Below are 27060 nucleotides of genomic sequence, written 5' to 3'. Positions count from 1 at the left end.
TCATTGAGTGTGCGGGTCAGTGATCGGAATATCTATCCTCTGTGCGAACCCTGGCTACAGGATGCGAGTACAATAGTTTAACCCACAAGAGAAATCTGGGCCCCAAGTTGCATTTTACAAGTACCTGCCAAAGGTAGCTCCAAGACACAGAATCAAAAGCCTTCTGCATGTCCAGGGCTACTGCCACAGCGTGGGTGTTAGGGTCGATCCTGCTGATGACATTAAAGAGGTGACGAAGGTTGAGAGAAGTGGAGCGTCCAGGGATAAACCCTGACTGATCTGGATGTATAATGTGAGGCATGTAGGGAGTTAATTGCATGGCCAGTACCTTAGCGAAGATCTTCACGTCGCAATTTATGAGTGAAAGGGGCCGGTATGACCCACATTGAGTGGGGGGCTTGCCAGGCTTAAGTAATACAGTTATAATTGCTTCACAGAGAGTGAGAGGGAGTGCACCCGAGTTACAGGATTCTGTCCATAATGCCAAGAGGTGGGGGACCAAACGTGACTTATACTGATTATAGAATTCAATGGGGAATCCGTCGGAACTAGGGGTTTTGCCCGAGGCCAAAGAATCGATGGCCTCAGATATTTCTTCGGGAGAGATAGGTAAGTCTAGTGCAATGCTAGTGTCATTCGAGAGAACCGAGAGGGGAAGGTCATCCAGATATGCGTCTATGTCCGACTCGGGTTAGTGTCGGTGTTTGCGTACAGGGAGGAGTAGAACGATCGAAACTGTTCATTAATGTCTTGTGCTAGAAGGGCCAGAGAACCATCACGTCTTTCAATGGCAGGGATGTGTGGCGATCCTGTCTCCTGACGAAGGAGTCTGGCAAGCACACAGCCCTTCGCCCTCACCATAGCATCTCGCCAGTCTGGGAGTGTCCAAGAATTTCCTCTCCCTTTCCGCATGGGTGCGAAAAGTGTCCCGTTCGGTGCCGATGCTGGCGAGGACGGTTGGAGAGTGGTGTAGGGCATATTGGGCCTCAAGGGAGGATAGAGCTGATTTGCTTAATGATATGTCTCCGCGGATGACCTTAAGAATCCCTGACTCTTTGGAGGTAGCTATACCCCAGACGTGGGCCTTCAGTGACTCCCACAGGGTGGCTTGTGAGGGGACAGATCCGGCGTTTAATGCAAAGTAGTCATCCATTGCCGACTCTTGGGTCCATACACATTGATCAGTATCAACTCTTTACCATTCAGACAGCCATGAAGCAAAATGTAACACCCTAGAGGATCTATGCAGGAAGAGATGAGATGGAACTTCACACTTTTATGCAGTAAAATCATAACACCTCTGTTCTGGGTGGAGTAGTCAGTGTAGAATCTTTGTGTGCCCCAGGATTTTGCGAATTTCAAGCAGCCCTGTGATTTGGCATGCATCTCCTGCAAGAAGAGGATCTTGGCACCGTGTCGTTCTATATATAATTGCACATTCCTCATCTTTTTATAGTTTCCCAGTCCCCTCACATTCCAGCTCATGCAGGTGAAATCGCAGTCAGCCATTATCAACATAAAAAAGATAGAAGAGGAGTCCCTCCAGTTAAAGTGTCCACAACGGCATGGTCCCATGCCCTCCCTCCTCTGCAGAGGCCAAGCATTTTCTCGTAGAACCCCCAACTCACCCATCCCCAACAATGTCCCTCTCCCAAACAGATGGATAAGAACAACCACGCCCAACCCCCACTACTTCCCTCCCCCAAATGGAAGAATGAACCCCACCCCGTCTCAAACCAACTCAAAACCTTTAGCAACTTCGCCTGGGGGCCTTAGCGCCAGTCAAACATGAGCCAGTCAAACACTCGTGCTGGGATAGTGACTAGGTCACTATAGCATATGAGCACTGAGACAATGCATCGCTTCAACGATAAAGTATAAGGGAAAGGAATCCAGACACTGCCCCGGGGGACCAGTTCAATAAAGGAAGCATGGCACAGGCCTCCCAAGAGTCAGGCCCACGGAGGGGACTCATTGGGACAGGATAGCCAAGCGGCCGATCACAAAAGAACACACAGCAGCATCTGGTCCCCGTACCTAAGGGGGACTGTACAAAGTAAACAGAGTGCGGCCAAGACTGAAACAAATAGCAGAAGGCCAGAGAGTCCGGTAAGAAAGGTGTACTTCTGGGTATCCATTGTGATGAAATCAACCATGGAAGTGTTCCTCAATGAACATGGTCCCCTCCCCAGGGATAGTGAAAAAGAGGGCCTGGTCCGTGTTCAACCCGGAGCTTGGCGGGGTACAACATGTAGTATTTCACATCAAGATCGCATAGTCTTTTCTTCACTGACAGGAAGGGTTTGCGTTCCTGCTGAACAGCGTTAGAAAAATCTGGGTAAAGGTGTATTCTAGAGGATCCCAGAAGCAGCTCGCCCTTGACCCTCGCGGCGCGCAACAGAGCATCTCTGTCACGATAGTTCAGCACCCTCGCAATGATTGGATGGGGAGTGGCTCCCGGGTGGGCTCTCTCTATGGCGAATTGTGGAGACAATTTGGGGGAATCCAACAAGGTCAGGAGAGTTTGTTCTACGTATTCCTCCATAGGACCGTTAATGTTGTTCTCTGGAATCCTGATAATTCGGATATTGTTGCGCCTGGAGCGCAATTCGAGTTTTTCATTCTTCCTACTGACCTCTCGGACTCTACTGGACAGGGCGCTCACCTCAGCCCGGAGGGAAGCAATGTCATCCTCAACAGTGCCCACTCTAGTCTCGACCTCTGAGACCCAGCCATCTGTCTTCTCCATGTGCACTTTTATCGAGCAGATCGTTCCACTCATGTCATCCAACTTGGAGTGGAGGGCGGTGAACCCCTCCCACATAAATTCAAACATTTGGGATGAGTCTTGGCCGCTCGGGGTCGATGCTGCAGCCATTTTGGGTTCTGGTCGTGATTCCGCTGACTTCTGTGTTGCCTTCGCAAACATATTAATTGTACTTTGTTTCCGGTTGTTTTTTCTGGGCATACTGTTCAAATAGAAGTTTGCCAGCCAGTGTTTCGATAGAGTTTCACAGGACAATTTGTTCCCCGCTGTAGCCCCAAGGCATGTCGCCCGAGTACAGGGTTACCCTCCACTGATCAAATAGGCTTTCCCCAGACTAATGAGGATAAGTGATTGCAGTTGGGTCGGGTACCACTAATCAAACCTGTACTGCTTCGGGTGAAGAGTGTGGATGGCCGCACCTACGCTGTAGGAGTTGACAATAAGGACCCTAGGTTGCCTGTCGCCTCTGTATAATATATGCTGTACTATAGAATGGGCTGTGGCTTCCCACGTCTACCCACTGAGCAGGCTTGGTGCAAGTCGCTTCCACAAGTCAGCGTTATGACAGCTCCACAGTCAATTCCTCAACTTGGGTGACAGGGTGGCAGAGTTAACTGCAGGACGTGAGGTTCACCAGGAGGTATAGAGCGTATGGAAAGGTGGAACCCCCACAGCATTCTCAAGGTGTAGTGTCAATACCATCAGCGAGAGTACCCAGTGGCAGTGTGCCCCTCGGGGGGGGGAGACGTAGGGCAAAGGAACCAGTGGCCAGACTCTCCGGAGAATAAATGTATATAGTTCTGATTCTCCACTAAAGTCTGTAGGAGGCGTTGGGGAGAGAACAGTGATTCAAGGAATGCAGGGGAGAGCCGCAGATGTAGGAAGTTAGGGCCTATAAGGCCAAGTCTCTCCCATGCCACAGCCGATAGTGCATCAGTTGCCCTTAGCACGCCGGCATGTACACCAACCCACTCAATCTAGCGAATCAACCCTGCCCGCTCCATGGGCACAGCAGTGGGCTGCCGCGGGAAGGAGCCCTACCTCATGTAATGCAGAGGTCTAGCAGCGTCAGGGGGGGAGCCCGCTCCGCGCTGGTGCCCAGCGACAGATGGTTGCAGCTCCAAGCGCTGCCGGGGCGCAGTCCCCCCGGTCAGCACAGAAGCCCAGCGGAAGCGTCGGCGGCCCCAAGGCGGAGACCGAAGTCGAGCCGTCGGTGCAGAATGGAGGCCAGTCGGAGTCTGGGTGGTGCAGGGGCGGCCGGTAGTGTATGGTGGTCCGTAGAACCAGCTAGCGCCACCCCGGGAGGCGCAGAGCCTGCACGCAGGGCCGGATCAACAGCGCCCATCCCCCAGGCAGGCCAGAGCAGTACAGCCTCAGGTGACAAGAAGGCAACACCGCATGGAGCCGCTCCTCGGGCTTCGTCAGCGATCGTCTGCGGTGAAATTAGAAACTGCAACAGTTAACCAATGCCTGCTCGCACAGGGTCGGGACATGGCCAGTGGCTGCAGAAGGGATTGGAGATCCTAGAAGCGAGATGGAGGAGCAAACTGCAATGTCCAAGTGCTTGATTTTAAAATGAAAGTTGTTCCCAGCACAGAGCAAGTGCTCTAAGCAGGACAATGGCTACACATTTAGTTCGAGTGCTTCTTGAAGCTGGTTCATGTCAGCCTAGATTAAAAGATGGCTATACAAAATTTCCATATTACTCCAATCTTCAAAGATTTAACCTAGAATGGTATAAAACAAAAGGTTGCAGGTGGATTCTCTGTAGTAAGGAAGTGGTTAGTGTCTTCTCCCAGAAGTAACTGTCCGTTTTGCATTGCATGTTGGCTATTTGCTGATAAAAACAATTTGCACTTTTCAAAGGTTTGGTCTGATCCTAGCTGTGGTGTTTCCAATTTTAAAAAAGGAACACAAAATATTGTAACGCGTGAACATTCAAGATACACTGTAAAGCTGAAAAACAGCTACACATAGCCAAATTTGGAATTACCCAAGATAGAACTATTGTTTCTGAGCTAATAAAAGCTGAAAGGGAACAGACCGAGAAAGGCTGTGGTATTCTAATCGACTGCTTGATGCTATATTGTACCTCGCCAAGTAAGGAATGCCTCTCTGTGGACACAGAGAACACGCGGGATTGGGATGTTCACCCAATGAAGGACATTTTCTGGAGTTACTTAAGATGATGTCCAAGTGTAGCAATGTTTTAGCACAGCAAATTGCTCATGGTAAGCGGAATGAAACCTATTTGATACATGACATTCAGAATAATTTCATTAGTGCACTAGTGAAAGGGACAATGCGCATTGTCTTTGAAGAAGTTAAAATGGCCAAATATAATGTCATTGTTGACTCTAAAATAGATGCCAGCAGAGTTCATCAATTTTCTTTATCTCTTAGATATGTGACATCATCTGGTCATGCAGCTGAACATTTTGTAACATTTGGTGAACTTCCTGGGGCAGGATCGGCAGACTTTTAGAAACTATCAACATCAACTTTACAGTCCATGTAACTTGATGTTTCCTTAATCTGTAGGCAGGGGTATGATGGTGAAACACTTGTGAATAGGTGCCATATAAATGTCCAATAAAAAAATAAAATGGTGCAAGCATCATGTCCGGACTTCAAGCACTTGTGAGAGAACTCTTGCCCAGAACTATACATGTTCACTGTTGTGTACACAATTTAAACCTTGTACTGATTAATGCTTCAGACTCATGTATAAAAGGAAAGTCATTTTTTGGTACACCTGAGGCACTGTGCATCTTCTTTACAAGCAGTCTGCCTCGCATGAAAGTTCTGCAGGAAGAGCAACAGGAGCATGACCTACAGGAAACAGCCCTTTCCATTAAAAAAGCTATCTGACACTAGGGCTAGTCATAAAACCCAGTAGATTCTGTGAAACAAAACATTGTACCAATTAGCACAGCATTGTGCCGAATATCTACTGGATGCATCCCAAATGCAAATGGAAAAGCACTTTGGGATGCACACTGGATCTGGAACACAATTGAAAGCTTAGAGTTTAAATTCTTAATATGTTTTTGGCACAAAGTACTGCAAACTGTACATACACTGTCAACATATCTGCAAAGTAGTACAGCAACTGCAGAACGCGTGGTTGTGGTGACTTGCTGTAAGCAACTACAGACACTTTGGTCAGATGACATATTTGATCATTTTGAAACAGATGCTGGAAACTTCACTGAAGAGTTTGGGACATCAACACACTTTCAAGAAAAAAGGCAAATGGCTAAGAAAAGATTTCCCAATGAAGCAGCTGATGATAATCTTTCCTTTTGAGAATGGGAGGCAGGCATTCAAAGTAGAAACTTTCTATGTTCTTGTTGATACCTTTGTTGCTCAGATGACAGTGAGGTTTCAAGATTTTAGAAATACTATGCTCAGCACTCAATCCTAAACATTTTACCAGCTCATATCATTCTTATGCATTGAAAGAGTTAGCTACATTTTATGCAGGTGATGTCTCTGTGCCAGACGCTGTGGAAGAGTATTCTTCTTTTTGTGCACAGTATGGGGAAATTGTCATGACCGCTGTCTCCAAGGAGTCAGACCCAGCCCAACATCCTTGGAAGCAGGGTCACAACTTCCATTCCAGGCACCAGCCGGTCCCCACAGGGGCCTTTTGGACCTTGGCGCCATGCTCATAAGGGAACCCAGTCCCGGCACAGGAAGCACCGGGCTCATATTGAGAGGAATGGTGCTTGGGTGGACCTACCTGCTGCAGACCATGCTGCTCACTTACTTGTAGGATGATATCCTCATCCATTCCTGGCTGGAACTACTTTACCTTCTGGGTGTGGCCAGCACCACTCCCTGGGACTGGATACTGGAACTGTTCTGGAAGCTGGAACTTCTTTCTTGTCTGGGCGAGGCTGTGGAAGGAGACACCTAAGCACTCCAGTGGCCTATTTAAACCACACCCGATCAGTGCAACGTGCTTCGCGTTACTCTGCACTAGCAGCAGGACGCTCACCGTGTCAGCTCCAGAGAATCTTCAGCTTCTGCATCTGTGAATAAGAAATCTTCAGTCTTACCTCCCGGAAGATCAGTCTTCAGTCTTCAGCAGCGTCTGAAAGAGAGCAAGGACATCAGGTTAGGACAAGACATAACCAGCGCAGCACTTACCTCGACCATCGGAGCATCCTGAGGCCGCGTGCCGCACTCTTCATACTCCGGCAATCCTGCGGAAACAAAGGACATTGGTTAGTGAACCTCCGTGATTATTCTGCTTACCTGTGCCACGTACGCCTCGATCTTCGTCAGGCGCTGTTTGTCCGCACCTGCTAAAACAAGAAGGACATCATTAGGGGCACAGTACGCCATCACTACTCACGTGCCTTCTAGCTGTCATCAGCTTGCCCATTCTCCGGCACGTACCTCGGCGTCCATCTCCACGCCGACTGCTACGGCTACCTGAAAAAGGGAAAAGAGACATTAAGAAGTGCATTTAACTTCGAAAGGGAAAAGAGACATTAAGAAGTGCATTTAACTTCGAATAACTTTTACTTACGTGCCTTCACGAGCTCCGGCATTCTTCTCGCTTACCTTATCTACATACCGGACCTGCAATGGCGAGAGACATTTAAGGGGTCATATAAATAAAACTCCATATTCAAGCAATCACCGTTCGTGCAGCTAACGACGGCCTTGCTCCCTGACTTCATCCTCTGCAATCAAGAGGCTGGGCAATTAACCAGTGAAGCAACTGGCATCAGCACCCCTGCACAGACGCAGGATGGAGAGCTCCGCTTTCACCTATATAAGGTGAGCATATTCAGCCTACGAGTAACGTGGGGAGTCCAGAAAAGGGGAAGGTCAGATTGGCCAACCAGACATACATTAACCCCTTGTTCTCCTGCTTGCAGACACCTCACCCTCCAGGTCAAAATTACGGTGAGGAGAGGGTCTATCCAGGGTGTTACCAGAGGCCTGCGCGTGACCCTAGAAGACACTGAAATCTCCAAGCCCGGACCTGCGCCTCCGAGGGATTCAGGTGAGCGTTACAGAAATATTCACTGGCAACCTTCCGTTAATAATAAGCAATGTGCTGCCTTTCTTGATAGCAAATGATTTGTAGGCTCTTTACCAAAACCTTTCTAATTTGTACCAAATATTTCTGACTTTGCCTCTAACTAGTGCCACCACAGAACAAAGTTTTAGCAGGCTGAAGTTGATCGAAAGTTACTTACGATCAACAATGGGTGAAGAGAGACTTTCAAATGTAGCCTTCCTAAGTATTGAAAGAGACCTGGCAGACTTTGATAAAGTAATTCAGACATTTGCTTCAATGAAACACTGCAGAAAGGCTTTATTGTGCAGATGCCCCATAGGTTTTTTTGCTGCGGCAGAGGGCTTCTTGGGCCTAATCTGTTGCACTAAAACATCATCAAACCACATTAGTCTTCGGTAGCCTAGCGCCGCATGGGACACAATCTCATTTTCACCATGCATTTGTTGGTACAGTTTCACCCTAATTAGATGTATATGTTTCTGTGTGTTTATTGAGTCATTGTTATGCAGCACACACTTTATATTAGGGATATTTAGTTTCAGGTCAAATGTTTGGCCACATGTTGCCATTTTGGTACTAAGAAATGTTAACAAATGATATTACACTGATGCATTCAGGGAATAATGACAATTATATTGAAAGATGTATACCATTGTATTTACATTGTTTGCTAATGTTTAGCTTTGTTTCAGGAGGATCCATATGCCTGTTGCTGTTGCTGTAAACTCAATTGTCTGGTCAAATGATGCTTGTTTGTGCCAGGCAGACAACCTTGTGTCAGAGAATCTAGCAAAATTATCACAAAATGTTTCCATTGCAGTCTTTGGCTTTGTATTGTTTGGCCTGGTTACCACCAGCACAGTATGGTATATTGCTTGCTTGCGAATGTTTATTGAATTGTTCTTTTTTGCCTTGCTGATGGATGGATCTTATTCAGATCTCTAGATTTAATTGTCAACGGTAGTGGCCATGTAGTTATGGTTAAGTTGCTGTTTCCATAGGAAGAGCATTTTCTGGGCGTCTTATAACTTCGCTCCCCCTGGACGAATCCTCACCAAACTTTGCAAAAGAGGTATATGGGCCACTCTGAATTTCCTTGTACAGTTTGGTGAGAATTCTTCCAGGGGGAGCGGAGTTATAGGGGAGGTCCCAAAACGTATTGTTTTCCCATAGACTGAATGGGGGAAAAACTTGGCGCACGACTACAGGTGAAACCACTGGACGGATTTTGATGAAATCTGCGGCAGGCACAGGGGCTTGGTCCAGAAAGCGTGCTTTTGTAAATTTGGTCACCATACGTGCAGTATGTTTCTTTATAATTATGAAAAAGTAGGTCTGAAATAATTAATGATATCTATGTTCACTCCGCGGTCACACTTCCCTGTTCGGTCGACGAACAAGAAACCGATTGGCTAAGGGGCTGCCGTCATGACCGCGTACATGCGACGTCTCTGCCCATTGGCTGCTGCGAGACGTGTTCTGCGTCAGATGGTTTGGATGCGCCCGACATCTTGGATCCGTGGAAAGCGGAGAAACAAACAGCATACAAATGCTTTTTTCATTAACCAATTTTGCTGTGTCATAGAGCATTGAGAAAGGTTCAGACAGTAAGAAATGGGTGATCTATGCATTTGTTCTTTGGGCGTCATGATGTAATTTCTATGGACACCTTATGGGTCATTACGACCTGGGCGGTAAGGGATTACCGGTACTGGTAAGGGCACTGGTACCGGTAATTCCTTACCGCCCTAATACGAGGTCCCTTTGCGGGTCCTCCCTTAACGCCTGGTTTTACCAGGTGTTAAGGACGGGACCCGCAAAGGGACTTTGGAGGTAATAACGGTACCGCAATTTGCCCTATGGGGCTCAAATGGGAATGGGGAAGGGCCCTGGTGAATGGGGAATTACCGCACCCGCCAACCTTGGAATGGGGCGGTAATACCTCCATTCACCAGGGCGGAGTCGGTATGGGTTTGGAGGCAGCCATGGCGCTAATAGCGCCATGGTTACCTCCAAACTCGTAATGACCCCCCTTGTATGTACAGTAAATGTGGGTGGGTAATAACAATAGCACTTCAGTCCATGTAGTGGACAGGAAATTTGTAACTGTTGAAAGCACACGGGTATAGGTAGGCAACATTGAAATTGACAACATGCCGTGAACGCATGATTTTTTCCAATGGCTATTATTATATTCATCAGTACGCCGCCATGGGTGGCACATGCTACGGTGGTTGTGGCCAGGGGCTACAGTCTTAAGATATGGGTGATTAATGCACTTGTTCTGGGAGTCGCTAGTCATGATGTAATGTGTATGGACATCTTGTACGCACAGTACACTTATACCTACTTAATGATGTATGTTCTATGGCCTCCTTGTACGCACAGAAAATGAGGGGTCCAAGAAGGCCAGTATTTGAGCCCGTGCACTGCACGGGGGAGTTGTTACATTTGTAAGGACACGTGTGGTGTTAGGGAACATTGAAATTGCCAACATGCCGTGAATACATTATTGTTTCCAATGGCTATTATTATATTCAATAGTACGCTGCCATGGGTGGCATATGCTACGGTGGTTGTGGCCAGGGCCTAGAGTCTTGGATGCATGGCCGTCGGCCGAAGGCCAAAGGTCTTACTTCCAAAACTGTAGGCCCTGGCCACAACCACCGCTGCATGTGCCACCCATGCATACACCCGTAGTGTTGCATTTTGATTGGCAAGTTGTGGGGAGTGCGTGCAGTGTTGGGTGCATGGCCAAAGGCCATACACCCAAGAACAAAGTGGTAAGTATTAGACGTGGAAGACACTGCACACCCATCCCATTTAAGATCCACAGACATACAGCTAGGAGTGAAGCCTCTGGGCAGACGCACTGAAGGATAGCACACCTACAGAATAACCCCCACTACCACATATCACTGAGGTGGTTGTGGGGAGACCCTGCACTCTTGGGTGCATGGCTAAAGCCCAAGCATGCAAGACTGAAGTCATAAGCAGTGTAGTTACAAGTCAATATGGGTGTGGTGGATTGTGATTGTTGTGTTGATGCCCTAGTAGCTTCACTTTATGGCTGCAGACGATGGTCCGAAAAGTAAATTTATAAGCAGCTAATTTACAAGGACCATGTTTCATATATGCAGCGATGGTTGTGGATAGGAACTGTACTCCTTGAAACTTGGTTGTAAGGCGTAGGTGGTAGGTCACTCACCGAAGATGAAAGGGCAGCCTACAGGCACTGCAGCATATTAGTACCATAGATTAGACGAGTAGATTCCCATGTGTAGAAAATACCTGCCAATATACTTACTCCTTACTTTGTTCAGAATCCATACACTTTTTTTAAATTGGTTATCGTACTTGGCGGAAGTATCACTTTTTCCATTTCTCTGATGAAAGAAAAAGGTTTGTTAGTGTTTGCAGTTTTTCCAAATTTACCACATTGCATAATAGGCAGTTAACTTTTTTTTTTTACCCTCATATTTAGTTTACAAACCAGTGTACTGTGCATTGCGCTCAGTTTCTGTGTTTGCTTTTCTAATCCTTGGGTCTGGGGAAAAAAATCATTGTCGGATTAAAAAAAACCTTCATTTTTTATGGTGCTAAGTACTTCATTTTTTCCTTTCTGTGTTTTCTTCATTTTTCTGATCAATGTTATGTTTGTTGCCTTCCTGCCCATTTTTAACAACAGTTAGATACCTGTAGGCGTATTCTAACTGTGCATTTGCCTACAGATTTGTGATACTCATTCATTTGTGTCGTCGTTACATCCTGTTTCCTTCATCTTTCCCATTAATGTTTTCTTTGTTGCCTTCCTGCCGATTTTTAACAACAGTTAGATACCTACAGGCGTATTCTACCTGTGCACTTGTTTCCAACGATCTGTGATAATCATTTATTGGTGTCATTCTTCCATCCTGCTGGGTAGTTAGATACCTGTGGGCGTATTCTAACTGTCTGTAGTCTTTGACATACTTTGTTGACAATCTTGAAGTATACATTATTTTGTACATTTTGGCTTCAAGAACATTAAATACGCATTTGTTAGGTTAGCTGGCAACCTCTGCTTTAGAGTAATGGTGCTATCATTACATTCAAACCATCCAGAATTCTTTTTAATGTATGCAGTGTAGTGACCTGCATTGGTTGTAGCTCCTGCATGGTAGATTATTCCTACTGTTGTAAAGGTTTTCTTTCCAAGTGACACTTGACTGTGTGTGAATCCAGTCAGTTTGCAGTTGTTTTTGGTGCCATCTGCATCATAACGTAGAAGCATAAGTATTATGTAGGCACTATGTGATTGTATCAATAAGGTGGAGCGATTGCCTGAATTGCAAATAATACATAAGCTGCCATGGTTTGCATTTTGTACCAGTTGCTGAAATGGAATGCTCTCAGTATTTGGTATGGAAACATACACAAATCGATCATTTGGGATTTCTTCCTGTATCACTTTTATACAGAGAGTGCATGTATGTTTCCACATGTACGATATTTGGAAGATTTAATTTATAGGTATGCTTTTGTTTTTCCAATACTAATAGTATGTACATTAGAAATTCTTATGGATCTTCTTGTGAGTTCATAGTGAATCTCACCATTCCAGCACAGTCGTCCAATTGTTGCCTTACTCCATGAACACTATATGTGTTGTCAGGATTGCTTGTTGCATTTCTATGCAGCACTAACATTTGCAAACACAATTGGTCTGTACTGTGCAGGTAAATATTGGTAATAATTGGTGGCAATTGAAATAGAATATTGATTGCTACATTTGCCTAGCAATTTACCCCACTTTCATTTGTAAATTTGAATGGGCCAGCAAGTTCTGTATCTGAGTGCATTTTTTGGTTTTTCTGTTGCTTCTTTGCCGACGTGCCTGGTTTACAGTCCCTAATAGGTTCTTCTATGTTGGTGGCAATTGATGAAACTTTAGCTTCTTTTCTTTTCTTTGCAGAATTTGCTGTTGCATTTCTGTTTCATTTAATTTTCTTTTTACCACGTTTCACTTTATCTGGAACAGGGTATTGTTTCAGATGAGGGGTGTACAGTGAACGCAATCTATTGTATTCTAGAATGCAAGGAATATCAGCTTTGACTTTACTTGAATCAAAGTTTATTAGCAATAGACCGTCAAGTGTATGTAAGCGTGATAATGCTATGTAGCTCATGCCTTCCTTAAACACTGTGTTTCCTATATCTATCAATGCTTTCTCTAGGGTAAGACCTTGGGATTTATGAATGGTAACTGCATATGCAAGAGTTAGAGAAAATTGCTCTCTACGTACATACATGTCTCTGAAGAGAAGGAATCAAGCAATTGAGCACCCTATCCTTTTCACTTCTGAAACTCTATCAAATGAATATTTACAAACTGAATGTTGCTATCACGTGGGTATGATTGAAAGCCAACAACTGTGCCCAGTGCTCCATTAAATAGCCCTTGCTCTACGTCAAGGTTACGTTTAAGCATTAGTCTACAATTTAATGATAATTTCAATATTTTTTCCAACCCAGCTGTGTTGGAGATGGAATTTTCTAAACTATTTAGTCTTGTTGTGGCTTGCTCACACATGGGTACTGTCATACCATGTACGTCTAGTTTGTCTGTGGCATTAATTTCTATTGTTGCTTCTTTAACATTGTTTCATTGAATTTGAAACAGTTTGCTAGAGTTGGCATTAAGGCAATACAATTGACATTTTTGTGCGCTATTTGTTCCATAACATCAGTTGCACATGCATTATCGCCATTAAGTGCATGTATATGCCGGTTTTTCAATACAGCTTATGCTTCTTGCGATAATACACCAACTCTAATACTTTTTAAGATGTTGGCATAAGTGAGATCTGCAGATTGGCGCATGTTCTCAGTTAATTCTCTGTATTGGAAATGTTGCCAAAGGTTAACATTACCTATGCTACCAACAGTTTTCCGGCAGAGTTTGTGGCCTAAGGTTCTAAAAATCGGTTCACCTTTCACTGGTGTCAATTGTAGAAGATCCCCAAAACGATAATGTGATTCCCTGCAAAGAGTTCCTCGTTATTATTTTTAAGTACTTCTTGCAATCAGAGATGAATCAAAGCCAACATTAGGTTGGAGACCATGCTCACTTCATCTATTAGTAGCATTTTCATTTGTTTCAATACTCTACATAATTCCATTGCAGCTTCTGCAGAAGGTTTGTAATAGTCTAATTTATTTTGATGCTCTAATGGAAACAGTAGTAATCGGTGTAAAGTCACACCACCTATGTTGTAGGCAGCTAAACCTGTGGGGGCTGTTACAACAGCTGACAGTTTGTTGTTTGTCAATTGTTGAAGGAACTTGCTGATGATTTTGATTAAGAATGTTTTCCCTGACCCAGCTTCACCACTGCCGTACAGCAGTATAGGTTGGTAATTTTGGCAGGTACATTCTTTATTTTCGTGTTGTACACCATGTACAATTTGTTTTGTTACGTTTTCTATAATGGTGCGCTGATCGTTGTTAAGTTTTGCTTGTTGTACAGTTAAGTCTTCTGTATCTTCTTGATACTGATACATGGTGTTCTCTACTTCTGCCGTAGCTACTTCAGCCTCATTTGCTATTACTGGTTGTCCTAATGGTTCTTGACTTCCTGTTACAGAAGGTTGACTACCGTCGGAAGAGTCTTTATCTAGTTGGGCCTGAAGTTTTTCTTCCTGTTGTTGCTCATTGTGTAACATTGCTTTGTACTGCGTAAAGTTCACATCGGTGATAGTGGTTTCATTTGCTTTGAAAGCATCTTCATAGCACTCATAATTATCTACTATGTCTTCCTCTTTTCTCCATGGTTTGAAAAGTTGTAACAGACACATGTAATATAGTCCTTTCTGTTGAGGAGTTTTTAATGACAATTTGGCATGATTAATTAAGCTTTGTTTGTTAAGTTTCACTAAACTCCCTTCACAATCGGTTACTCTATATCTACGTTTGCTTTCATCGGGTTTTATATTATTTTTGTATGCAAAGTTTTGAGCTGTGTGGTATAGACACATGCTTTCCAGAGTGGTACTTCTGTTCGGATAGTATGTGTCCAGTAAATTGTTTTTAAGAATGTCTTGGCTGTTGGGATCATTTTTGGCAATTGTTTCTATGTCCTCATATGATTTAAGTACTCTTTTTCTAGATTTTGCAGGACCAAGACTGAGCCATACTATGTTGTCTGATTTTCCATACAAAGCAGTGCTGGTTATACTATCTGCTGCTTCATAGGCCCCATACTCTCTATGAGAGAGCATTTGTATGCCTAGGCTGTACAATTTCTGTGATAATGTTTTGTCTGATGCTAGGTCACCCCAGAGTTCTTGAAGCTCTGTTTTTTCTGCTTTTGTTAAGTAGGCTGTAACATATCGTGCACCAGCAGTTGAATTGTCTGCAATGTACTGCACATCTATGTTTGCATTCCATAATAGGGCAATGATTGCATTGTAATCATAGATATATTTTGATTCTTCCCTTCTTTTTATGTAATACGTGTTTTTAGGTGATTTACCTTTAACACTATGTCGAATTGAAGACATGAAGTTGTTTACTTCACCTGTTTCTGTAACTGGTCTAGGGAAATCAAAGCGGCATTTGGTGTAGTATTTATCTTTCTTTTTGTATTTGCAGCGACAATATTTGCCACATTTGTGTCTTTGAAATTGTAAAATCTGCCCATGCAGCTCACTATGTGTCTGTTGTGAAGGGATTTCACATGTGACATATTTTTGGATAAACTGCAAAACAGTACTATCACTGTCGTGCCCATATTTCGCTGCACCTTTGATCCATAACAGCATGTGAATATGTGGTGCTCCTCTCGCTTGATATTCTTTTCTCCAAAAGAAGTGTTGCACTTCTCCAAGGTTAGGAACAGTTTTATTGCAAATATAGTGTAGCATTGCAATGAAACGATGATGGAAATATCTTGAGACATTAACTGGATCTAGAGAGCAAAGTTCTCCAGGTGTTAATATATCTATGTTGTTTTTGTTGCTGTTTGCTATGCGTAGGAACTCATGCAAATCTTCCCATGCATATTCTGCACAACTTAGCGTAACAAACCAAGTTGGTGGTCCAAGGTTTCTGATCATGCAATGCATGCCTCCGTGCCATCTGAACCAGTATTCCTTTGTACCACTCATGTTTGCAAACAAATTTGTCATACTAGATTGTAACACCTCATCTTTTTCTTGTACTTTTTGTATTAACTGCGTAGCTGACATATTTTGAAAGTGCGTTCCAGATTTAAGAATGTGTGCAACTCCATAACATAGTGTTGCTAATTCACTTTCATACAGTAGGTGGAATATGTATTCAACATTTTGTCTAAATTTGGGATTGTGCAAATACATTCGTAATGAGTGGTATTCTGATGCCCCAATCTAAGTGGGTCATCATATCTTATACATTTGCCAGTAGGAAATAGCAGTGGAAAAGCACGTGCTTCTATACTTTTTTCCCAAATACTCATTGGTGACCCTTTGGTTTGTCGCATTTTGTAAGTTTCTAGTGCATCATCTATGCTTTCATTGGAATGCAATGGATGAATTGTGTAATGGTCTAAAAGAGTGGATACTGTAGCTGGATCCAGAAGTTCGAATTGTCCAGTTTCTGATGGCTCTTGAATTATTTCAGTAGTTTGCCTTAAGCTTTCATCAATATTTATTTCCTTATAGTACTCATTATTGTCTTTTAGATATTGTAATGCTTGTCTAACTTTGTGTAAGTCCACTAATTATTGCCACATTTTTTTGTCCTTTGTTGGTACTCCATTTACCAAGACTATTAAAGAATGCTCTATTGAACGTTCCACTCCTTGAGTGTGTAGATTTTCCGTTAGATCTAATGGCAAGTAAACTACTTTGCCACGAATGCCTTTCACCAATTCAGAGGAAGGTAATTTTGCTGTTTTTGGATGAAGGCGTGTAATTGCTTGAAATGGGTGAACTGTTTGAATTATTATGCTCTCATACAAATTGATCTGTTGCAGGATTTTTGGTAATGGAAACAATTCCAAATTATTTGTGTTTGCACGTGAAGGAGTGTGGTTGTTGTCTAATTTTGCAGTACAGTAATGCAACATATTAGGCATTCAGTTATTTCATATTTGCTTTCAGCTAAAAGGTACAAAGCTAATTTAAACCATTTAGAGTCTTCATTGTTTTCTATTTTGTATGCTATGTGCACATTTTTTGTGTTCCTTTTGAAAAACGTTCTGCGTCAACATACACACACATGGTTTGGTATTTCAGCCGATGACCTTTTAAATTTTCGTATTTATTTTCTGTATGTGTGTAATAGAAGGTTGCTATGTGCAGAATTGTTGCTACTATGCTCTAAAACTGTTGTATTTTCTACGTGGCTCTCACTTCCAAAATCCTTTTTCTGAATACGGTCCATTTTGTCTTGTAAGTATTTGGGCGCACCATGCAGAAGAGTGGTATTTAAATTGCCTAATTCTGAAGCTGGACTTTTTGCATAGTATATTTTATACACTAAATTTCTTACTTTGGAATGATGTGCTGATATTCTTTTGATATCATGGAAGGTACTTTTGCAAATAGGCCCAGAAATGCAGGCTAATGAATGTCCTTTTAGTCCTGTGTCTTTCCGCCCTGCACAAATATCCATAATTTGCAGCACTTTCATTTTACTTTTGTCTTTACCTTTTACATATTGATTGAGGAACTGACATAAAGATTTGAAAGCTTTGTTTGGAATGGCACACATTGATGTGCACGGCCATTTGTATACTGGATGGTGTGGTTCTGCTGAATCGAGAGGTAATTCTGAGTTTTCAGGAGATAGATTTGTAAGCAGTGTTTCTTGTTCTATGATGGTAGTATTGATTTTCTCATACCCTCGTCCACTGCTATGGATGACAATTGTGTTTGTTTGATTTTGTTTGTATGCTTCTTCATTAAAATATGGCTCTGTGGTTGTTGTGTGACTTCATTCACCACCACAAACATGCAAAAAATTATTTTTGTTCACAATCAGTTTATTGCTGAGTTTCTTTTGTAGTTTGGTACTTAGTTTTGTTAGTGCTTTCATCCTATTTAACACTAATATGAACAACTTCCTTTTGAGAAGGATTGCACTGTCCACGAGTGCTTGTAGAATTAACTTTCTACGGTACGTTTTAAGGGGTGAGGATGATTTTGGTCCTCTTCCTAGTAGATTCTGAAGGACTCTGTGACGAAACATTTTTGCTAAAATACTTTTTTTTACTATGGGTTCTTCTTACACTATCAGGATTATTAGGAACATTGTTAGCTATACTGGCAGCTGTTTTTTTGACATTTCTGTGTTTTGTGACACTTCTTGATGGAGGAGGTACAGTTTTGGTAGTTGAGACTTCTTTTATTATGTTACCCAACTGCATTAGCTGGTTTGTACCAAGATTCTCTACTAACTCTATAACAGGTGGATGCTTACATTGGGCACCTTTATTTTTATTTGCTCTAAGTCTGCGTTTCTTTCTACGGAGTTGCATTTTGGTAGGCATTCTTTGGTGTCTGTTGAGAAATATACTTTTTTTTTGTCCAATGTATGTGTGCAGTGTGCATGTGTGCATAAGTTTGATGGGGAAGCTCTTTGGCATGGTGTATCAACATACAGTGAACTGTAACAATTATTTGGTAAGGCTACTTTACTGTTTGTATACTACTACAATGTGCTTCAGATGAGAGTACAAAGTGGCCTACTTGTGACGAGAAACATTATTAATAACCGAAATGCCAAAAACTTGGTACAGTAACTTCTTTTCACAATCTAACCTTCTAAGCATTACCTATGTTATTTCAGTACCAAACACACAGGGATTTGTCAGCCATTCTGCCTGTTATTCTTTGTTCAATAAATGGATATTTGTAGGTAGAATGGTTTACAAATCAATGCTTGGTTCGGTGCACAAAATAAAGAAATAACCCACACAGCCTCTTTAAGGAGTAGTTACAATATAAAGGTTGTACTGTACTTACTTTTTTGTGCAAAATGACCAGGTTTCTTCGGATATGTCGTCTGCAGTGTAGATGCTGTTGATTCTCCGGAGAGTAGTCTTCACTGCGATTTAAAAAACAATATCAATTACTTTGTGTGTTTGCAGCAGTGATGATACTGCAGACATTACTTGTGCTTCTTTCGTCAGGGGATTGAACCTTCACATTTCACTTCACTCTGTGCAGTCTTTGCCTAGTACTTTCAATATGGTACTTGAAAGTCCTTCAAAATAACTAAATCTTTTAAGGTTATGGAAATGCCTTGTTCTTTACAAAGTGTACTATGCATAGGAGAGAGGTTTGTAAGCGATAGGGCAAAGTACTAGATTGGGAAACATTTTGTACTTGTTAATGAAAAGCTCAATGTGGAAAAATCGGGAGACCCTCAGAAGGACATGTCAGCACTACAATCGGGAGCGCTTACTATTCTCATACGGTCACATTGCAAGTAGCATTACTGTAGGCAGTACAGAGTACAGAACTCCAACATTTTCACATACAAAATTGAGGTCTGCCCTAAATAGGCATGCTTTCAACGTATGTACAGGTTATGCGGAAGACAGTAAGCAGTCGTGCGATTTGTGAATGACAAATCGGCAATCTTGCACTTTAAAGGGGGAGCGTTGTTATGTATTCCCTAAGGACATTTAGCGGCATTATGTTGTCTATTTAAATCATAAGGCTTCCACATGTTCTCTGATTAAAATATACATACCTGTACTCTATACTGATGCATCTGGACATGTATGGAGCTGTACATAGAAATTCGCAATCCTTGCACAGTAGCTTGTAAAGTAGGTGCTTTGCAATCGTATGCGATTTCCATTAAGAATCATCGACAGTAATTTTGAAGTGCGCAATGTTGATGACGGAGTTGAAATTAGCGATGTTCTATGTGATTGGTGGATGATTGTGCGACCGCTTAGTTGTGTCCAATGAGGGTGGAAGGACTGGGTAAGAGTTACGTGCCGCACGTAGCCAACGCTTGTCCGCTGGTAGGGCGTGTCACATACAGGTTTCTACAGCAAATCCTGCATGGAAAGGCGACTGTAGGCATCAGCCAATTAGATGTTCACATTACTCTTTTGTGTCGAAAGACGGTGTGCACACTGACGTTGGCAGAGGTGGAGAGGGTCAGGGTTTTGATCCTTGGAGACATTTTTGTACTAGGCTTACAACACTATGCCGAGAATAGGCATGTGGCGCACCATTTCGATGTGCGAGGAGTGGAGGTGGTGTGGAGCGCTGACACTGATACCAATGCTGCGGCAATTCTGCAAGTTTGTAGAGACATGCATAGAATGACCACTCCTCATGTGGTAATTTTGCACTACGGTGCTTGCCATTTGGGATACCTGACTTCACGTACTTTGTTGGCAGATTTGGCACAGTTGGTTGAAGCACTCATGACCATCTTCCCAACAACGTAAGTAATTTTATCTGCTTTACTCCCGAGAATACACTGGAACAACACTTCTGTTTTCTTTCCAGATCAAAGCATCGGGAGGTGTATCATCAATCGCGGCATGCGTGCATTCATGCTACGCGTTGGTATGTTTTTTTGTAGCCACGATAACATTGTTCCAAGCAATGCGCTTTACTTTGAAGGAGATGGTGTTGCGCTATCTTCTTTGGGAAATGCAACGTTCTTTTGGAACGTAAGGCTTGCTTTAGAGAAGGTTCTGTAATGTTTGCAAGAGTAAAGCAAGAACAAAAAATACAAAAAATCACATAAAATACCAGATGTCTGTATGGTATCTGGCCAAAAATAGAAATAAACGGCTCTTTTCAGAGCCTACCTTAAAGGGGAAAAAGGGGAATAGTACTTTAATGTACCGTCGTCACGCTCTGATCCTGTGCATGTCCGCGAACATGGCGGTAGTTTGCAGCCAGCACATATGACCACCGGGTACTTAAGGGTGGAGCCGCATGTAAATGAGAATGAGCGGAGCTAGGGATTGGTCCATAAAGTTCAGTAGGTGTGTTCTGACCGACGTACTTTAGTAAGACCGTCTTCTCCCTCACAGGAGACCACACAGCCATGGCTTTCCATGCTCGAAAACAGATTATCTGGATTTTGGGTGACTCATGGATACATTGGTTGAAGGTGCATGCAGAAAGCTGCAGTTTATCTACAAATCTCGGCTTTCCACATGCGGAAGTGCACTGGCATGGCGTGCGTGGCATGAGATGGCTGGACTTGGTACCTCTTTGTGTTACTTTACTGACAGAGCGTCCTCCAGATATACTGATCATTCACTGTGGGGGAAACAGTTTAGGCCATGTGTCTGGAATTTCTTTGCAATTTGCAATGAAGGAAGGACTCGCGAAGCTCATGGACATGTTTCCAAATTGTCAAATACTTTTTTCTCGTATTGCCCAAAGACAAATATGGCTGCGTTCTTCTGCATTTGGTCCACAAATGGAGAAAGCGAGACACAATGTGAATAAGGCTGTGTGTGCATTTTTAAGAGATGTTGGCATGTCCTCTTTCCACAATGAAAACATTTCATTTTGCAGCACTTTCATTTTCCGGAAAAGAGATGGAGTCCGCCTCATATATGCAGATTTTTCTTCGCAATGTCCAAAATGCATTGCGACCTCTTTTGCAATCACACTAACCTATCTGACAATCCATTTTTCGCCAATGCACTTATTTTGACTTACACAACATACCACCAAAAGGCTCTTTTCAGACCCGCCACTTACTCCCAACGTACACTTTATTGCGTTTGCTCTGCTTGCACCCTCACTTTTTTTCCTCCCCGACTGTCCGCAAACTTTTTCAGAACTCCGCAGGGGTCTACGGCCGGCACGTCATAGTTCTACTGTTATACTGAGAAAGGTGGCTCTGAAAAGAGCCTTTTCTGTAATTTTTGTTGTTTTTACTTTCATTGTTTAACAGCACACGACACACTAGGAGAAGAGGCGAAAGGAGGGTAAGGAAGGGACACCAGCCACAGGGATAAGAAAGGGCAACTCAACACAGAAATATTTAGGGTGAGCTTTATTTAGGTAAGGAGCAGATCTTATGGTGCTCGGTGACTGCAATCTCAAAAGCACTTCGAAAACTCTCCCCCCTGCAGAGTACTTGATCACAATACGTGCACACAACTGTCACCTTTGAAAGGTAAGGGTCAACAGCATTGCGAATGGCTTGTGAGGCAGCTGGAGGCAGGCACTCCCCCACAGGAGTGTCTCTTGTGGTGGGAGGATTGGATACCGAGGATGCTGTGGAGGAACTCAAACGACTACGCTCTTCACATGGCACCACCTTGCGAATGTCCGCAGTGTGGAACAAAGTGAGGTGTTGCTTCATGGTTGTCGTACCAAAACTGTACGCTCCAAATCTCCCCCGACTCAACACCACCTCACACTGGTTACACTTCACCAGGTTCACACGTGCTTTTGGTACATTCCCATAAATGGAAAACAACCGCCACACCCACGACCCCCGCCGAGTACTCCTAGTGCGGAGTTCCTCCACTTCATTCTCTTCCTCCTCTTCTTCCTCGATCTCTACATCCTCACCCATATATTCCTCTGCAGGCCCTTGGTGAGGTGGGGATGGTGGCGGGTTTGGGGGTGGTGCAGAGGCTAATGATCCAACAGTAGCCATGGAAGCCATACCGATTAGCTTCCTTTTGGTCACTACAGCAGTAAAGGCAACACACCTCAATCTGTTATAGCTAGAAGGACAATGAAGATGCACTCGGGGGTGTGGCCTTTCATAGCGGTGGGGGGGAGTGTGCCTTGTGACTGTCTTCATCCCTACAAAGCCGTACATAAATTTTACAATGCAAGTCGTGAGGTGACATATTGTTTGGGATGTGTGAAATTACATTTTTAAACTCTACAATACTTTGCCTTGTGTCTAAAATGTCATTTGTATTGTTGCGGAAGCACACCAACCGCGGAAACAAGTCCCCATGCTCAGCGTAGGTGCAGTCACATGCTGATGTCCTCAACACACCCGCCGCAGTAATGAAAGTCTCCTGGACAGCAAATGCAAAGATTGAAACGTGCGCATGCGCACAAGTGTCCTACGGACAGTGTTCAGGTTCTCAAACTACTTCAAAGTGCGACACAAGTGAGACGGACAGTTAGGAACAGGCGCGATATTCGCAATACTTATGTTTCTACTGCGCATGGGCACGCATGATATGTTCACTGTACGGACAGTTCCTGTGTCCTTAGGACAACTCCATTTTGTTTGCCTACGAACTTGCCGGCAACCGTGCCTGTTCTACAGACGACACCATTTTGGCTGCGCCCCATACGGATCGCTATACTGTTCTCCACACACTCCCATTTTCTGCATTTACACCCATTCCGGACATCTGGTGTGTTCTACGAACATGTATTATCTACTTTCCAAGCGGTATGCCAAGGTATTATATCCTTTAGACACCCCTTTCTGTTTATGTACGCACAATTTCAACAGATGGTGCAGTCACACATCACATCCGTCTTACTTGACATTACACAGCACCCACATTCCATTCATTGTGGATAGGTTGAACAGGTGCGCTGTTCGCGAACATTTTACGTCTTTAAAAAAAAAAACACACAAACTTTTTCTCTACAACTACTGCACAAAAACATTTCAAACACACACACACATCAATCGAAAGAAGTAGCAGGGGAAGCAGACACTGAAACAAATATGCTGGAATTAGGATTCAACACGGGCTGGTTATGAGGAGAAGATTTGTGAGGGTAAGAAGGGATGGATATTTCGTCAAAACGTCTATTTTCCTGTTCAAGGTTTGGGGATGGTTCACTAGGGAATGGAGAAGCAGGGCAGGTGCAGGTGGGGCAATAATAACGAACTTTTCCTCTCACACAGTCCTCCACAAACTCCCGTAAACTTCTGTAAGTTCCATGTTAAATGTATGTCAAGTACGTAGATTATACTACATATCTCTCAAAATCACATGATTTCAGTGTATATTCTGCTCACCAAATTCATTGCCACAATTTCATGCTTACCTTCCACCTTCCAAAAACCTACCCACTTCCCTACAAAAAAAACTTTGTTAAGGGGACGTTATGGTTAAGTTGCCCTCCCAAAAACCATTGAAATTCACTACAAAAAAATCTTTGTTGAGGGGACGTTATGGTTAGGTTGCCCCAACAAAAACCTGTACACTTCACAAAAAAAAACTTTCCACCTCCCCTTTATGCTTCAAATTAAAACCGAAAAACCCCTGAAATTCGCCAGTTATGGTAAACTAAGCCCCCAACCCTGCCTCCACCCCTGTGCACTGCTACCACTAACACCCAGACCATGAAAGATGTCATCTCAAATGTCAATGCTGACATCAATGACGACATCACTTGTTTAGCCCCTTTCTTTTCCTTCCCTGCCATACATATATATGGCCGTGTAGTTGTTTACTCGCTCACCATCCGAGGAGTTTGAATAAGGACATAGCAATTTGCGCAATAGAGAAAGATTCTGGAGGTATGATTTATGACCCTGATCTGATCAATGAGGAATTCCGAGATTAATACAAAAAGTACCAAGGGAGGAAAATATAAGTACCAGTGAAGAGATGCCAGCGTTTCTAAAGAAGGTAACTTTACCAAATTAACGGAAATTGGAGAATTTAATAAAGCAGCATACAGTCTTAACATGGGGAAAAACCCTGACTCAGATGGTCTACCAGTGGAGTTTTACAGGATAATGCTGGATGGTGTCTTCCATTTATTAGCAGATATATACAGTTCTGCTCAGAACCTCCCAGGGACTGTGTGTCATGCTTCAACGAATGTCGTTTCCTCTACCTTCAGGAATACACATGGGTGGAGAGTTGAATTGAGGAAGAATGGAACGGAAATTTTGAAACAAGAAAAGCTTTTTTTTTGTTTTTGTTTCAGGGTTGCTTAACTGGATGATACCGCCTTTACATTTGGTATTGTTCGCCCCTGAGCTTTTACTGCTCTCAGCACAGAAGAGTGAGAACAGCTGTACATTGTTGCTTGTCAAAGGGAAAATCACCAACAGTATTGGGAAACTGTAGACCTATTAGTTTAATCGATTTGGACTGTAAAATATTAGCAAAAGTAATGGCGAGAAGATTAGAAGTTAGTGACCATGATTCAGGCAGAGTTTATCATGGGGAGACATTCTGCATCGAACATGTGGAGACTCATACTGTCACTGATGGAAGTCTGAAAGCGTAGCACAGAGTTGCAGTCCTCTCTTTAGATGCTGAAAATGGCTAACTAATGCCATAAAATAAAGAATTTGGCAAACTGTGTGGTTGGTTTCTTTTTTCCTAGGAGCGAAACAGTGTCTCATTGGTCAGGAGGTCGACCTGCTGTTCTTTTGTGCATTATACATCCCTAACCAGGACAAACAATTGAGACACAACCTGAAGATGATAAAAACTGGTGTGCTTTTGTCACTAATTACTAACTAATGACAAATACCATATAATGAAAGAAACATAAGGTTGGCCCTGGACAGCCGGCGGCTAGCTCTGGACGAAGAAATACTCTAAAGTTATTGTTTTGGGGCAAGGTGAATGCCATAAAGATATCCACCCCACTCATCAACTATATACTGAGCATGATCCCTCTCCACAACCAAAGGAATTGACTGTCTAATTCAGCAATTCTCATGGGAACATAAATCCCCTAGAATGAATCTATGGAAACTGCAATTACCAGCTGATAAAGGGGGGATGAATGTATCAAGTTTTGCGAAATAAAATCTTGCATTCACGTGAAGACATTGTATGGGAGTGAGGGGTCCCCAGGCCCCCTCGCGCCATACACTCCTCAGTACGAGGCTTGGACCACGTGCCTCCGGTAGTGGGATTGCCCCTTGCCCTTATGTAAAGTTAACCACGGTTGACTGCTACATAGATGGTACTACTGAGCAGGACACGGGGCATCCATCTTTTGTGCCCCCTTTCGACTCCATCTTGGGTAAACAGACCTTACTGCGATAGCACAGCAATGCTCAGTTCCCCTTCCACCGCAGCAGCCAAGGACAGAGACACACACACACACAAGGCGCGCAGGCAGCTGGCTGGCCCCCACCCTTGCACTCCCCCTGCGAAGGAAAGCTCTGCGCTCCCAGTCTCACGCTGAAGCCGGAGAAAATTGCAACAACCAATATGATGCAGTTTTCTTCCTCTGAGATCACTGCTAGCATGAGAACCAGCATGTGAACCAGGATGAGCTAAGCACTTTCTGCTCGTTCCTCCCCATAAACGTGCAAGCCACCCACCCCCATTTAGAGCAATTTATTGCCATCCTGACCCTGCACTCCCTGTAAGGTATTTCTTTCAAGTGCCAGACCCTCGCCTGTGCTGTGAAACCCACCCAAAACACCCACTACTAACCTTAAGCATCTTACCACAGTATATGTTTTTACTTATACTAATAGGTCTAAAGCTTAGGAGATATGTGAAACACAGCTTGATTCTTTTTACATGCACAATAAAGGTCAAGGCCTCCAATTAAAACCACGAATGACCCAATTGTACTGACAATAATTACTATGTGTAACTTGTGTAGAAATATGAAAAGTAGCATAAAATGTTTAGATAATTTATTTAGTGTTTTTCGAATGCAACATATTAGCTTAGGTAGTGATCACAGTGACCGGACCCTGACCTGCGTGGAGCACAAGATATTTGACGTCCATCATCTCGTCAGCCACTCAGCCAACCAGAAGGAAGAGATGCCACCCACACCTACAGCACCACACCGCCTGGCCAATCGGGTCCATTTAGCATTTTTTGTTAGAGTTATTTTAATTGATTTATATACGAGTATGAGGTAAATGTGAGTTAGGGGTTTTTTGGGTTATTTCCTAGCTGGAGAAATAAACCATCCTTTGAACTCTTGCAACCGGGTCCCAGTGCCTCCTTCCCCGACAGGGGTGATGTTGGTTATTTTATTTTCTCTCGCACGTAGTAAGCCGGGGAAAGGCACCTACAACATGTACAACAGTTTATAGAAAACTCTCCAGATGATTGGATACAGGCTGAGGCTAATATGAAGACATTCCTGACAACACAAAATAGACAGAGAGAGGAGACCATTACACTGACAGAATTCCCGTGAGACTGCTGGAATAAATTCTCTAAACAACTTGGACAAAACCATCTGCATGCTAAAGAGGCCTCCATTTGGTTCATTCCTGCTGTTGAGCTTAAAACTAAATTTGGGTTTTGGCCCAAATGGTACTTTAGAGTAGTGAAATGGATAGCTCTATATGAAAATGG

At 43.4% G+C, this 27060-nt stretch overlaps 1 long non-coding RNA gene across 1 annotated transcript in view; it reads left to right on the top strand.

The window, feature by feature from the left end:
* Nucleotides 1-27060, top strand: part of LOC138572965 (uncharacterized) — a 399255-nt gene that overhangs the window by 213041 nt on the left and 159154 nt on the right. The gene's annotated exons all lie outside the window — the stretch shown is intronic.

This window comes from Ambystoma mexicanum, chromosome 1p (assembly GCF_040938575.1).
Source record: "Ambystoma mexicanum isolate Mex_15411 chromosome 1p, UKY_AmexF1_1, whole genome shotgun sequence".
Taxonomy (NCBI): domain Eukaryota; kingdom Metazoa; phylum Chordata; class Amphibia; order Caudata; family Ambystomatidae; genus Ambystoma; species Ambystoma mexicanum.
The sequence above is the reverse complement of the archived record's forward strand: the minus strand, read 5'-3'. Positions and strand labels throughout refer to the sequence as shown.